This window comes from Anguilla anguilla, chromosome 4 (assembly GCF_013347855.1).
Source record: "Anguilla anguilla isolate fAngAng1 chromosome 4, fAngAng1.pri, whole genome shotgun sequence".
Lineage (NCBI taxonomy): Eukaryota > Metazoa > Chordata > Actinopteri > Anguilliformes > Anguillidae > Anguilla > Anguilla anguilla.
The window spans coordinates 48925231-48935452 of NC_049204.1; the positions used below are offsets into that span (position 1 = coordinate 48925231).

The window sequence follows — 10222 nt, forward strand, 5'->3', positions numbered from 1 at the left end:
AGAAAAGAAAACTGCATCATTCAGCCAGTGGCATCCTAGAAAGGCCAAGTAACCAAAATTGGCCAAAATTGGTTTTCTTTCACTTCTCATACTGGTCTTGAGGCATGTCTATGTGGCAACATTCAAATACATTGGGATTTAGCACTATAGTGACCTACAGTAACTTCTGTCAGTTATGTTCAGTGTTCTGGGTATATGAAAATAACTTTGCAAAAGATTTCATATATTACTTTTTTATGTGACCCAAATTTATACAAGAATGCTTCCAAAATTAGTTTTGAACACGTTTTCAGTAGTAGCCATGTAGTTTGATGTAGACATCACCATACTGTATTTATCTAGTTATTGAAGCTTAGCTTGTCCTTTCTTTTGTAAGATTGACATTATCAGCACTGAAACTGTGTTCTTTGGACTGTTGTTATTGGAAATTCTGGAACAGGTCCAGGTAATTGCATGCAATAATTTTGCCATATGCCTTCATTTTGTTGACAAATGCATTGTAAAAATTAAAACGAAAAGGAATAGGAAAAAACAAAACATAATTAAAAGGTGCATTGTATATTGCTTGTATAGATTTAATAATGCAATGCATTTAGCTGCACCATCGTAATGTCCTTTGCGTGCATCTTTAAATGTAAATAAAACTGGTGATTTTGCATGTAATTGGGTCATAAAATAGGACAGCAAACACTTGTGTGTATGACAGGGAAGGGCCTTTCTTGGGCCAATCATTTCTGCCATTTGCCACAGTCTGTAAACTCAAGCGCTTATTTATTGCACACTGGAAAGTATTCCTGTAAAACATCCTGTACTTTATTGTTCTCCTTTCCTGTTTGTTATATTAGCGTCCCTTGTTTTCACATTATGTTTTGGCAATTACTTACGCATGCAAAAACTGGTAGAAAAGGCCGCAGAATTTCTACGTGCTGTGCTCTGCATTATGTGGCCATCATAGACTGTAAATGTTTATAACCGTAATAATAATTTCAGAAGGCATTTCACTAGGCTTGAGGATGAATGGCAGCCTGTAGTGTGGATGGTTTCGGAAGAAGGAGACCTCTTGCAAAATCCAAACAATCCAAGCAACTGAGTGTGCATGATCATGATTAAATCTTAATGAGAAGCGAACGTTCTAATTCATTTCAAATTCTAAAGCAATCTATTGAGGAAGCAGTTCATTTGAAGGACAAACAGCTGATATGGAGAGGGTATTGACAATGCAGACAGGTGTGCCAGCAGCTTGTAAAGTAGAGACCCATGACTGAAGAGATTGGGCTTATCTTCCCTGTTTGCAGTCTCAGCATCCCAGGTTGGAACACGGCCTGTTAGAGCCCCGTGAACAAAAAATTCAACACTGACGACACACACATTGCCACAGCACAGAGATATCTCTTAACACACTGACAGTGCACACAGCATTAACACAGAACAGAACTATCACTCAACACTGACAGCACACACAGCATCACTACAGCACACAGCTATCACTCAACACACTGACAGCACACACAATGTTAACACAGCATTGCCACAGCACATAGCTATCTCTTAACACACTGACAGTGCACACAGCATTAACACAGAACAGAACTATCACTCAACACTGACAGCACACATAATGTTAACACAGCATTAACACAGCACAGAGCTATCTCTCAACACACTGACAGTACACACAGCATTAATACCAAACAGAACTATCACTCAACACTGACAGCACGCACAGCATCACTACAGCACACAGCTATCACTCAACACACTGACAGCACACACAATGTTAACACAGCATTAACAGAGCACACAGCTATCGCTCGACACACTGGCAGTACACACAGCATTACCACAAAACACAGCTATCACTCAACACACTGACAGCACAGCATTGCCGCAGCATAGAGCTATCGCTCGACACACTGACACCACACACAGCATTAATACAGCACAAAGCTATCACTCAATACACTGTCAAAACTGTTAACATGACGCAAGCGTTACTGTAGTATAAGGGAATCAAATCCGACACACACACACACACACACTCACACACACTCACGTGAATTTGAACACACCCTGCGTCAGCACTCAGCGTCAGCACAGCACAGTGTATGGGAAATCCCATGCACACTGTCAATACGTCCAGCCCCAGCACAGTATAAAAACCGTGCGACTCTGAAATTGAGAAGGACACCTACTGGGATTTGTGCTTCTATATCTGCAGGATCATCTCAGCAGGATGACATGACAGGTTTCTCCTTCAGTATGTCAGATTCTACTTTTTTATTCTTAATTTGTCAGAAGACTCACTCCTTTTGCTTTGCCCCGGTAGTGAGGTTTAGAATGGTTCTTTTAGAGGAAGAGTAGCCTAGGGCTGGTCTGTTTTCTGCCTGAACCATTCTGTTAGCCTACACATGGTATTGTGATCTGTTTGTCTTATTGGTTGTAGTAAATCTTATGTTTTGTTATTGTACGTATATTTTGACACCTTGTTTTCTTTGTGGCATTTGTTGTGTCACTGTCAGTTGTTGCGCCCAGTTATTGGAACTCGGGTTGGCTTTTGGGATGTAACAGCACACGGTGAAGACATATTCCCAGAATTGTTCACTATATAAATTGCGCTTCCATCCATTTGACATGTAAATTGAATTACTCTGGAATGGTTTATTCTCACAGAAGGTAATGCATGGAATAGCCTTCAAGGTCTTGTAGTAGAAGCAGAAACCTTTGGGGCTAGTCAGGACCAGACTAGATGCAGTGTTGGGTACTCTCCAAACAGTTGGGAATATGGCCAGCATAGATGGCCTAGATGGGCTACTGTTATAATCAGACTTTCTTGTGTTTTTATACAACAATCAATCATTTTATTTGAATTGGGCCATGTAGTATGAGATGCTATGCATGTATTCTCATTAAGTAATTGATGGTTTCTTGAGAAGTTTTTATCAGGGTTCAAATGAAGAGTGAACAGAAGGAAAGCATTTTTCTACAGGTAATGTTTATGAAGTTCTTATTATCCTCAGGGAATCTTCTTATTCCTCGAGATCTGACACAATCAGGATTGAAAATTTAATTAGTTTAATTAGTTGATGTCTGTGCCATGCAGTCTTCTTTATGAAATTATTTTTATTTATCTAAATTCAAATGCGATGCAGCACAGATGTGAATCTGCATCATGATGCGCACCACGTAGCAACGTGCAGAAGAAGATAGTCCCAGCTATGGCAACAGTCTGAGTCCTTTCATTCTGTACATGAATGAGGAAAGCTGATGGACACATCACATGACTCAACTTGTGAAAGCATTCTGTGGCTTGTGTAACTGCCTCTGCATGACTCCTCCAGATGGCTAGATGTCTACCAGGACGATGGGCGCACAGAGATAGAACTGTTCGCTCAGGCTCAGTTCACTTTAGCACTTACAGGGAGGTGAGATCATATGAGCTTATGACCCAAATAATTATCTCTGTTAATTTTTTTTCTCACAGGATACCAAAAATAACAGAACAGTCACATAAAGGTAAGTGGAATTATTTTCACAAGGTCATTACTTGCTCATACTGTACACAGTGGTTATTTTTATTTGTTGACACATACTGGAAATTGCATGACTGTTGTATTTAAAACTGAAGAAGAAACTAAGAAGAGATTATCTCAGCTTGACTTTTACTTTTATTTTAGACAAAGGATGGGGCCATTTTGAACACCCAGGAAGACTCCCATGTGCCTAAAGTGCAGAAAGTTTCTGTTGTCAGTTATGGTTCGGAAAGCAGGAGCGATGACATTGTTCTCAGTAAAAAGGATGTAGAAGACACAATGTTCTTCCCGGGGGAAGATACGAATTTTGTATGAGTCGAGTTTGAAAAAAGACCACAAGTATCTTTGTAAGATCACGTGCTTAGTCCTGCACTGGCCAAGCAGGAGCGAGCTCAAGCCTGATAAACAGATTCAAAACTTTACTGTGGGAAAAGGAATTTTCTGGGGTCTGGGGAATATCTGTTTGAAATTGTTATATTTCCATATGCTTGATTTATTTCTGCCCTTTTATGTATCGGCATGCTTGCAGTGATGAAATATGTTGTCATTACACAGTATTCTGCTTAGAAAAAAGCATATTTTGAATTTCTCCCATGTGGACTGTTTTATGTACTGGTATGTTCCTTTGAAAGCTGTGTCTATTTCAGTTATTGTTCTGAATGGCACACTTATAGAAAAATGAACCAAAGAAAACAAAACTATTTTAAAGGATTAATCATGGAAACATATGATCAATAAAGAATCATTTGCTGTTACTCTTGAATCTGGACGATATATATTGCTGTGCGCTTCAATGTGGGAATAAACAGAGTATATCCGGTATGCGAATCCAAGTATTGCGCATATTTGTCATAATAACCACAATTGATCACTCTCAGCAGCTTTGCAAACGCAAGGTGTTCTTGTAATTACATTTCAAAAGCATCCTGTTAGGGAAATGAGAGCTAACATTTCTCTTGATATGCTTTTTTCCCCCAGATGATTTGCTGAATTTTAGAACCATTCATTTTCAATGTCAGCCATTATTCTGTGCATGTTTAGTATGTCTGATTGAGCATGTACATTGATTAGTGACTGAAAAAGTGTTGAAGAAGTGCTTCTGGCTGTAGTGCAAGGTTTTGTCTGCAGATTAACTCAGAACAGAAAGCAACAAGATTAACCTGCTGCTGTACCTGTTCTTTTAAGACCCAGATCTCTGTGCGTACTATGTGTGTCACACGATTGCCATAATGGCTGAGATAAGCAGATTGTTTTTACACAAACAATGACTAAGTCTTACGTTATACATGGCATCATGAAAACAGTCACTGCCAGAGCTTTAATCCAGGCTGCATAAATCACTCCAAAACTGTAAAACACTGTGTGTGATGTTGCCTTCTCCATAAAATTACTGGTGTTGTGCAAGGTCCTTTTGTATTGAATTTCTGCATTGTACCTCACTTAATCCCCAGCACAACTTCACCTCTTTTACCTCTGGATGGTGATAGTGCAGAGGGTTCCACAGGGCTGGAAGAGAACAGGATTTTCCCTGCTGCAGGAAACTAGAGGACCATGTTGAGAACCAGCTCTGCCTGGAACTGGTAACCAGGGTATTTGGGCAGAAAGATGTATATTAGAGCCCTCAGGCCGGGAGTCTGAGATCTCCGAAATAGATGAACATATCTCATGAAAATGTATTTGCTTAACTTCATAAAGGCTCTGAGAACAGCATCTTCCAACTGTCAACAGACAGATTAGGGACTTTGCACTCTTTCAGGCCAGGATGTTTCTGTACAACTGAAAGATGGTCATTCTTTTTTTGACAAGTAAATGATTAATATTAATCTTACATATTGTGATTTAAAACCTGCGGTTCTCTGTAATATATGACTAAACTTTCAGTGGATAAACTTGCCTTTTAGCTAGCTTATGCAGCAGCTTGAGAGTTTTATTAATATCATCTGTTTGTACAGGTTGATTAGCATATTTTGATTTGATAACACTTCATCTACTGACTATTTCGGTGTCTTAATTAGACATACAGGTTCACAGACTGTGTTGGTTGGGGAGAAGCATGTAAAATTCATTACCTCTCATGAGGTTAGACCCTCGTTATCTCCTCTGTACAGACTGCACAGCAAAGCAAATGCACCCAAAGTATGTTGGTCAACCAACTGCATCAAAATAAATTGGCACTGTCAGACAAATTAAAACTAAGGCTTTCAAATCCATTAAGAGGGAAATGTTGGAGTGCTTGAGAGAGATCCCCAGAAACACTGCGGATTAACGACAGCAGGGCAATTTTCACAGCTTTTATGTTAAAAAGAATAGAGTGAACGCAAATAGTCTGGGTCTGTCAGTATTTCTTGTCAAATGCTTAAAAACATGTAACATTATCAGTGTATGGTATGCATTCCATTAAAACAAATTCCAAAACTAAAATTCTTTTCAAAACAAAGGGAAAAAAATGGCCTGTCGTGTTATGCAAGAATGTTAATAATTCCCATGTTTTCATTGTTTGGAGTCTTTAATGGTGAAGCCACGTGTTTTAAGCCTGTTGTTCTCTAAGGCTACCCAAATATACTCAGAATGAAGAGAAAAACTGTTTATTTTATGTCCTGAGGAAGTGTATATGAAAGATAAATGCAAGCAAACAGTATTAGGGAGGGACTGGTTAAAAAGAAAGACACTCATTGTTACCTTACGGTTAAAAGCCAAGATGTTGTTCTGTTAAAATAAGATAAAACCCTAAAAATGAAAGTTTTTGACAAAATCGATTTATATAAAATTTCCCTTTGTGACCTCAGACTGATTACGATAGCTAGAGCAGATCACATGATATGTTCTCTCTTCCCAGTACTCAGATGTCAGGCAGCCTGCGTACATGTGTTTGGAGGGAGAGCTCTGGGGATGAGGTGGAACATTTTTTTCAAAGGCTGACTCTCAGTTCTCACTTGCGCATTTCTCCAAACTTACATATTGAACCTTTAAAGTTGCACTCACTCTTAGTCAATTTTCATATTTCCATTGTTTCCCTATTTTCTGTTTTTTTCTGTCTTTGTACAGTACTGCTTTAAAACACAATATAAATACAATTGAATTGAATTGAACTGAATTGAATATAATTGACAGTTGCTACCATAAAATAAATGCTTTAAATAAACGGGAACTTCAAATTTGATTCCCATAGGGGCATGCAAGTTTGTTCTATTTTTTGTAAATATATCTTAAATTTCATCTAAAACAGCATATTTTGGAAACTATACAGAGCTCGCTCTGCAGACTCCCAAACAGAAAGGTTAAGAAATCCGGGGCCTAGTAGCAAGGAAACAGAACTGTGTGAAGCAGGCCTTAGGCTATCTGTTAGGGAACATAAAACTGTACAGTGCTGTAAATAGCAATAGACGTCAATTTAGAGTGTGAGACAAGGGTTTCACACATACAATGTAAAATCTTTTTTTTTTTTATTGTTAGCTTGGTATTTGTTATTCAGTTACGTTTGTTTTCTTTGCATTCAAACATGTATTTTCCCCCAGACAGGGAGATGTTGGACAGAAAGGCACATTGCAACAATTTGTGTGACTTTTTATATCCCTGTTGCAATCTTTTAAACAAAAAATGTGGACAGATGGAATAGAATACTATGTCAAAAGGAATGGTTCACATGTTGAAAAATACAGGAAATTCAGCTGCTCAAAGACCAGCACACAGTCACAAGCAGCATTTTTTATTGGCTGGGAGAGGCGCAAAGCAGCTACACAGAGACTTTTTCCCAGAGGAAATTTGTAGACGTGATGCTGTCATGTCAGCTGGTACTGCAGTGCCCCCGCATGTTACTCTCGCTGTTCAGTGCTGAGCTATTACATCAGTGTGCATACAGTAGACATGAACAACTCTGGCTTACAGGGGATGTGTATCGTTGTCTCCATGGTGACAGATGGGAGTCTTGGAAACAGTTTATATACAAACCACAGACCTTTTCTGAAACCCATGAAAATATAACAATAATAATTAGATAGCACTGAAGTAATTATTTTATGTAAAACAAATGAAAGCAATCTGTGCTAATTTTGTTTTTATACAACATATATTTCTATTTTTTCCCATTTTGTGTTTCAACACAAAAATTAGATTCCACAACCTTGCTCAGCTGCTGACATTACAATAAACATAATGGAAGGAAATAGTTGTATTCTGTTTCTTGTATTGCTATATTAGTTGGATTGCCATATAGCAATATAGCAATGCCATATGATTGTGTGACTTCCTGATTACGACCTACCGGAACAATCACCAGTGAGGGAAGATCTGTTTTGGCTCGCATTTGTCCCTCAGTCACCTGTACTGCTATCCCAGTATAGGGGAGTGTTAAAATCAGATACACAAAATCAATGGAACCTGGCATACAGAAAGCAGGTAAGGTGAAGTCAGCAGCCGCTGCTAGTTAAGCTCGGCAGTTAATGACTCGCTGCTCCTCTTGCCTCTTGCTATGATGTGACCTTTACTTTACACAGAGTCTTGGCTGCTGACAGTTCCACAGTTCTGCAGCTGGGGTGATTACATGTAAAGACCGCTCATGAGCAAGGCCCCCAGCCAGCTGTGTGAGAGAAGCCACAGCTTTGCAGAGAGGGGAAATGTCTTCCAGCAGAAGTTCTATTTAAGTCTTACAGGAAAGCGGTTATCCAATACTCACATTTCTGGGAAATCAATTGATTTCGGCCTCAAACGGAATGTGGGAGTGTGTACAGCATGCTTCCTTTTTTAATAGGAAACAGGGGGAAAAAAGAACTCCAGGCCCTTGTTTGTGTGTGGTGCAGAGGGAGAGGCTGATTAGAGAAAGCAGTAATTCACTGTTCCTGTCATCTCAGCTGACTGTGGGTATCTATTATTGAATTAGGATATTATTCAAACAGACCCATTACACTGCTAAGAGGGTAAAATTAAATGAAGATGTCAGGGTAATTATTATATAGGCTTTCAATCGGTTCTGAAAACAGGCACATGTTAAGGTTGGATTCTAATTGTGGAATCCCTAGGCCTGGCGTTGAAATGTGATTATATTTAAAATAATTCAGTTCCACCTCACCGGTTGCCTGATACAGCTGAAATCTAGCCTCTTCTAATTTCCTGCAGGAAATGTAGGCCCTATTCATTTTCTCTGGGGCCTGCTCTTATCATAAAGTCGCATTTTTTCAGGTAGGTGTTTTTCATGTCAAAGCAATGCATCTTGGGAAACTGAACAAAGTGATTCGTCAGCTTCTTTTTTATTCTTTAGTCATTGGTTATTTTGACTATTACTGTGCATTACCTGTGGAATGATAGATGTTATTTTCACAGATCAATGGTCCATTGTGAGGAAGAATGGGAAACATTCCCATGAAGGAGACAGTCCCATGGCATGCTTTTATGCACTGTCACTGGACATTGAAAGAAAACACACTTCTGTAAAGTAAATATTCCTTTCAAAGATGAAAGGCTGTTTGGCTTTTGTGAGTTTGAAAGGCATGTGTATATTTGATCCTTACCCTGATTCCAGCTTTACTTTGGATCACATGCTTTCAATGATCATCATTACCTAGTTCTCTCTCTCTCTCTCTCTATGTAAAGGTGTCGCATGTACGCTCTCTGGCAGGGATGAAGGCGTCAAGGTGGACTGAGTTTTTTGGTCCTGAAGCCTCCCCGAAAGGCTGCTGGCGGACCCTATACAAGCCTCCTGTTGACAAACGGGTGACTGACCTCCAGTGGACGATTGTACATGGGGCAATAGCAACCAACAGACACCTAGTACACATAGCATTACATATATAACCCAGATGTATTAACTTAAAGGAGTTTTTAATAAAGGTGTTTAGGTTATTGGTGAATCAAGGAGGAGTCAAAACCAAGACTGAAAAGATATCCAATAGTCCAATTTGAGACCATAACAATGAATTTGTCCAAGTTTACCATCATATTGATTCCCTAAAAAAGAAAAGTTTCTTAAGGCATATTTCAACAAAATTAGCAGGTTTTGAGTACAAAATCCATTGTAGGCAACTTGTTTATGTTAGTAACATAGTTGCACCATTACTTAACTAGAATTGCACATATATTTCACCTACTTTTTCTTTCTGCTCCAGGACCAATTCTAAGTAATAGAATTTCTATAAGATTTGCCGATCTCAATACGATAATGCAATAAAAACTCAATTATAATGAATTAAAGTACAAAATTGAATAATAAAATAGGTAGGCCATAGCTTGGAATGAGTGCAGGCCCAAGTGAAGGAGCTGAAGTATCTTGGGGTCTCATTCACAAGTGAGGGTAAAAGAGATCGGGAGATCGACTGCCGTGTAGGTGCAGCGGCCACAGCAATGCGGGCATTATATTGGACAGCGGTGGAGAAAAAGGAGCTCAGGCAACAGGTAAAGGTCTCAGTTTACCAGTCAATCTTCATCCCTACTCTTACCTATGGTCAGGATTTATGGGTAGTGACCGAAAGAATGAGATTGAGAATACAAGTGCCTAAAATGGGGCTTCTCCATAGAGTGGTGGGGCTCGCTTTCCATGATCCATGATTTTCTCTGTTCACCACAATGATTCTTTTTTATATCCTGCTCAACAAACCAATGCTGGGAGAACAGGTGATATCGTTAAGGTGTCATTCATCTGTAAGGGCCCAGAGGAAGACAAGCCACTTGGAAATGTAAAGATTTCCCTCAAGTGTTGTTTT

At 39.2% G+C, this 10222-nt stretch overlaps 1 long non-coding RNA gene across 1 annotated transcript; it reads left to right on the forward strand.

The window, feature by feature from the left end:
* The first annotated feature begins 3354 nt into the window (after positions 1-3354).
* On the forward strand, positions 3355-4350 carry LOC118226439. Its single transcript, XR_004765043.1, has 2 exons — positions 3355-3513; positions 3675-4350. It is a non-coding gene; the product is annotated as an uncharacterized LOC118226439 (long non-coding RNA).
* Positions 4351-10222: the final 5872 nt, after the last annotated feature.